The sequence below is a fragment of the Nothobranchius furzeri genome, chromosome 6 (assembly GCF_043380555.1).
Source record: "Nothobranchius furzeri strain GRZ-AD chromosome 6, NfurGRZ-RIMD1, whole genome shotgun sequence".
In the NCBI taxonomy this organism is placed as follows: Eukaryota; Metazoa; Chordata; class Actinopteri; order Cyprinodontiformes; family Nothobranchiidae; genus Nothobranchius; species Nothobranchius furzeri.
Window position 1 is genome coordinate 44860982 of NC_091746.1, and position 6000 is coordinate 44866981.

General features: G+C 40.8%; 1 protein-coding gene across 1 annotated transcript in view; it reads right to left on the minus strand.

Annotated features, from left to right (window-relative positions):
* The window catches only part of lpar1 (lysophosphatidic acid receptor 1), a 54823-nt gene extending 52244 nt beyond the window's left edge, over positions 1 to 2579 (minus strand). The window contains exon 1 of the mRNA XM_054744208.2: positions 2561 to 2579. The gene's annotated coding sequence lies outside the window, so the exon portion shown is untranslated. The remainder of the gene's footprint in view (positions 1 to 2560) is intronic.
* Between the last annotated feature and the right edge of the window lie 3421 nt (positions 2580 to 6000).

A 6000-nucleotide genomic window follows, 5' to 3' on the forward strand; every position in this document is an offset into this window, starting at 1 on the left:
ATGCTAAGCTAAAGCTAATGGAATAAAGCTAGATTTAAAAAAGTATTGGTCTGGTTACAAAATGTTTGTTTTCACTTGTGAAACTCTAAAATTTTGAATATGATGCAAATGTTCATTTATTTCAGTAAAAGCTAACAGGACCCAACTCAGGTACTGAGTACATATGCATGATTATACTTTTTCAGAGGTCCAACATTTTTCAAGTCAATTCTTTATTGTGTAATGTACCAAATGGGTAAATTTTCACCTATATCTTGACCAACATAATAACCTTTCATCTACAGAAATAAATCCACTTTCTATTTGGCCTTCCAAAACCAGAAGGTTCTGCTCAGTGTGTGTTTACATACAAAAGACAAAACATCCAGACAAACATTCTCTCCCAAGGTTCCTGCACTCTCTGCGTAAAAGCCAGACTGCTGAAATCCTCTCTAGGTACTGGAAGATCCTACAGGATTTTACAGGTATAAGTTAAATAATCATATGTGATGAATGAAAAAGATGTTTAAATCAAATGTTGAATAATCTGTGTTTGATTTAACAAGTTAATTATTGTTTGCGCTCATACCCATTACAATAAGATACGTGTTAAGGTTAATATGCACCTAACATAAGAGTTTTAAAGATTCGTATTCACAATGTTAAGAAATCTTTGTATCTGAAAGAGGGCGTGGCTTTCTGAGGGATGTTGGTAAATACTCAGAAACATGTCAAATTCTGATTTGCCAAACTTGGCCAAAAACTCATTACAAAGTAGTTTAATAAAACAAGAACTACTTCCCGATTAATTCAGTTTCCAGCTGACTCCCGATTCGGCCAAATCAGGAAAGAAGCATCTCTTTTGAAACAAACTCCTTTTGACCTTAAATCAAAAACCTTTCGGCGATGCTGCAAGTGACTACAGCCACAACAGCTCTTTTTAGAGCTGCTTCAACTCTCAAACATCCACCTTGGACACCTAATCTGCAGACCCCGGGTTGCATCTCCTGGCTGGCTCGTCATTAAATGTAGTGGAATACATTTGTTAATTATGACCAATAAGATGTGATGATTCCATTTAAATATCCGTTCAACCTGTCTTTTCTGAGAACGACGTTGTCATTCTTCAGTCCAAGGGTCCTGCTATCAGCAGGATGATCCTGTACTGTTCTGATCCGACAGCTCGTCTACCTTCTTCTGTCGAGCTTGACTCCATTCCTGAGCTCCGTGCTCTCTTTCGTGTTTGTGTCACGCTGAGAATGGTTGAAGGGTTGCAGATGCATGTCTCCAAGCCTCCATCGTTGCCTGTTCTTGTGGCGCCACAGTCCCTGGGGGGGGGGGGGGGGGGGGGGGGGGGTCACGCAAGCTCATGACTCTCCTTCCACTGGACACAAAGGTGTCAAGGCCACATTCGGTACCCTGAGCCAGGTTGCTTACTGGCCGGGGATACGTCGAGACATTTCAGACTACATCCAGAGCTGTTTGGTCTGCTGTCAGTTTCCACCATCAAACCCCATCCACAGAGCTCCTCTACAAAGCAGGGGGACGTCCGCACCGTGGTCAGACTTGCAATTTGATTGGGTGGGGCCCCTGGTCAAGTCCAGCAGAGGTAACAAGTACTTATTGACCGTGACCTGTGCATTCACCAAATGGGTTGAATGTTTACCAGCACCTAATGACACGGCACAAACTGCTGTCCTTTTGATGAATCACATAATCTCCCGGTTTGGTCTCCCCGCACGTTTTATCTCAAATATGGGAACTCACTTCACCTCTGAAGTGATGGATCACCTTTGGCAGATGTTGCGGGTAAAGGCCAATTTCCACATTGGTTACCAGCCCCAATCTTCTGGCCAAGTTGAAAGGATGAACCGAACGTTTGTCAGCATGTTAAAGAAATACGTGTCTTGTAATCACAAATACTGGGATGTGAAGCTTCCGTTGGTCCTTATGGCCATATGGGCCATTCCTCATGAGTTTACAGCTGTCTCCCCATTTGAAATGACGATGGGTAGACAGATGAATTCGTGTCTAAACATAACATCCAGGCTTGGTTGACTTTGTTGTTATCATGCTGTGGGTTTCTATAGATCTATGGCTGAGTCCATTACAGTTAAAAGAAGTAAATTTCATACTCTTTGAATCTGGGGTGTTCATAAGCTGAACGTTATCATCTAAATTATAACAAATAAAGGCTTGAAGTATCTGGCTTTGTGTGCAATGAGTCTATCTCATATATTAGTGAAATAACTTTTGCATCTGTCTTAAGCCAAGCCACTGGGCTAACTGTACGTAGGTGTTAAATCTCAAGGCCTTGGCTCACGGTACAATATGGTGGGCTTGACCTTAGACCCCTCCTGACGAACACCCTTACTCTGTGAAGAGACATTTTACCGTGTGCAACCTAGGCTTTTAATTCTGGTAAAATCACCTTTATTTTGCTGTACGAAAACTCTTGCTGTATCGGAACACACTGCATGAGCTCATCACGCTCAGAACATACCCTCACCAGCTTCCCCTCTGATCAGGCGAACACTGATGTAAACACCTTGGGATGGAATGAAGCAATCAGCAAACTCACCTTTTGCTGTGCCAGAGAAGGAAAGGAGGCCCCCACGAATTACTTTTAATTCCTTCCCGAAGGAGGGAAAAGTTTATTCCACAAACAAAAAAAAAAGTAATCCAACACAGGGAAGAACAGATTAGGCCAAATAGGAAAAAGATCTTCAAAAAACTGAGATTCTAGCAGATCCGAGGAGAACAAGCTCTCTCTGTGTACACACACACTTGACCCAGCAGCAATCACTACCACCCCGATCAGAACCAACAATCACGTTTTTTTCCACCCCTCCCACCTTCACACATCATAATGTTTTTCTCATTCTTCTGGGCTGTTTCTTTCTTTTATTATTGTCTCGAATCAAAGGTCAAGTTCTAGGTATTTGATGACTTGTTTTCAAAAGCTTGCCATGTACTAGCCTTTTTCCAGTCAAGGCCTTTTCTTTAAAAAAAAACATATCTTGAAAGTAGTTTTTATATATAATAAATGGTTTTAAGCATCCCAGAGCCTATTAAATTTAATATAGGTCTCAAAAACAATTATGCCACTTCACTGGTACATACATCCCAGAATGCTCCACAAGCAGAGCCTGGGGCTAAAGACAAGAAATGAACTCATTAAAAATTCACCATCAACTGGAACACAGAAAATCAGTTTTGAAGATTGCAGGATAACATCGTGTCCACTTTCATTTGTTGTGAATTTTGCTCTGCTCAGGCAGGTCTGGTTCTACTTTTTAGAACTCAGTGGGGAAACATTTGTTCATATATTTAAAATCTAAGGGTTTCTTTTGGGATTGTTATAAACCATTTCAGTCTAGAGAGCAGATTCAGAAACCAGATCTAGTTGTGTGAGGAAACAAGATTTGTTACAAAGGAAATGTTATTATTCTGGCAGAGTTTAGAGTTTGGCCCAAATGACTGTTTGACCCAAATAATTATTTTTGTCCACAACAATTCGGTTATGTAGCAAAAATGTAAATATTTACAAAAGAAAATCAATGTTTCCTTCCCTTGTTGAGTTCCCTGTAGGTGCCTGTTGTGTTTCTGAAAGTAAGTTTGTTCTGTTTCTGTTCAAATTCCACATTAGAATGAGTTTGTGGTTAAAAATGTGATCAAACTTCATAAAAATGAAAGCAACACCAAAAAGGATTTTAATAGGAAAATATCACACAGGCATGTGTTCATCAACTGATATGAAGAAAGGAAGAAAGCTGAGTCAGGCTAAGAGATCCTGTCAAAACACAAACTCTGGCCAGAATAAATACAAAAATGAATATTATGATTTTCCCTTTTCAAAGCAAAACATCTGAAACTACTGACCCCTGATTTAAACATTCAGAATTGCAGTCTGATCCACAACTCAACTCAATATAGCGCTTTATGGCTACAAAGTAACGTCAAAGCGCTGAACAAGAAATAAAAGAGACTGAATAACAGAATTAAAAGAAATTAGTACACAAAAAAGTGGTTTAAAACAGAATAAAAGAAATTAGTGCACACTAAAACCACAAGCAGGTTAAAAATTACAACACTAATGGCAGAAAGGAAAGGCCAAGTCATATAAAAACATCTTCAGCCTAACTTAAAAAACTGCCACTGAAGTGGAAGCCCTCGCAAAGATAGGTAGCTCATTCCCAAGTTTAGGGCCTGCCACAGAGAATGACCTGTCACCTCACATCTTTAAATATGTTCCGGGCACAGAGATCAGGAGTCGGTTCTCTGAACGAAGTGCCCATATTGCTGTAACAGATCCTGTGTGCTGTTGACAGCAATATCCTCTCCTTGAAAGCAAAAAAAAAGACAAACTCTCTCTATACCTGTGTGATCATGCACAGGTATCCTAGGGTGCAGAGCCCTGGACAGGCATTGGTGTTCCCAAGGGGTGGTCAGGGGTGGGCCAGAGCCACCCACCTCCCTAAAGAAATCTCATTCATGTTCACAAAAAACATTCATTCCTCTTCTCTTATCGAGACATATATGGTGGGGGTAACTCATTTAATCGATGCATTTGCAGCGATTTCTTGTAGGAATGAATGGCTTTTAAGTTGTACGCTGCGGAAATTAAGCTTAGATGTGGGCTCCTGTGTGTGTGTGTGTGTGTGTGTGTGTGTGTGTGTGTGTGTGTGTGTGTGTGTGTGTGTGTGTGTGTGTGTGTGTGTGTGTGTGTGTGTATACACACATACAGAGAGAGAGAGAGAGAGAGAGAGAGAGAGAGAGAGAGAGAGAGAGAGAGAGAGAGAGAGAGAGAGAGAGAGAGTTTAAGTGGCTCTATCTGGACCTTGTCTGAAAAATGGAAAAGCTTGTGTACACATACACATACACACATATGCACACAAACACTAAATGGCATAAACACACACACACACACACACACACACACGCGCACACACACACACACACACACACACACACACACACACACACACACCATTTTTTACAGATTTTTACACTTTGAATAGTTGCAAAGCAACAAATTGGCATTAACCAGTATCAACCTCAAATGCCATGAAAAAAATGGAAAATTTCAATTAACAAACTGTGTCACACAGCAAGAATTGATTTCCATATTGTTTACACATTTATTTGCTTTTAAGGTTTGTTTATTTATTTATTTGCTTATATGGAGGATGCATCTGTGGTTGCTCTGGGACTCACCTCATTCCTCACTCTGAGACACTTTTAATGACTGAAACATTCTCGGCACAAACCTCGATCGATTCGGGTCTCAGGAGTTTGAAAACGAGAGAAGCACGGACAGGATGACACAGTTAGCAGGTTTTTCTCACTCCTACCTTCCTTATTTTCATTTTCCACAACCTGGCCTGTCTCACTCACAGCTCATCTTTCACAGAGAAGATCTCCTAAATCACACAGCAACCAGATATTGTCCAAGTGCTGGTGGGACAGGGTTAACCACTCATTACATGCTGGAGTGATTGGAGCTCAGCTGCAGCCCTGTCCTGATTTAACTTCTCTGCTTTGCAGGTGAAAGACAAGACATCTGGGATTTGTTTCAACAGCCTAATTATGGGATCTGAACCTAACGGTGTATGGGTGATTTACAGTCACAGCACAACTTCATCAATGACTGAATAATTGGAGGCTCTGTATGACTCAAAAGCACCTCAAGTTTGTCAATCTATGAAATGCAAAAGTGTCATCTGCTAAATAAATAATCTTGTTTCAGATTTTTTCAATTGTCATCCTTGGAAATGAAAACAAATTTACTAAAATGATTCTGCAGGTGGGAACTGGGACAGTATTTATTTCCTTGAGGTCTGCAGACGATGGTGTCTACAGGGAAGAGAGCTGGTTGGAGGTTGGTTGAAGAGTGGAAAACCAGAGTTTTGGAAACATGATTTCCTGTGGAAACATCGATGTCACACTAATCTATCCTTCAGTCTTGCGTGCACACACACACACAGGCATTGTCTGTGTAAGTTAGTGCTTTATGCAGGC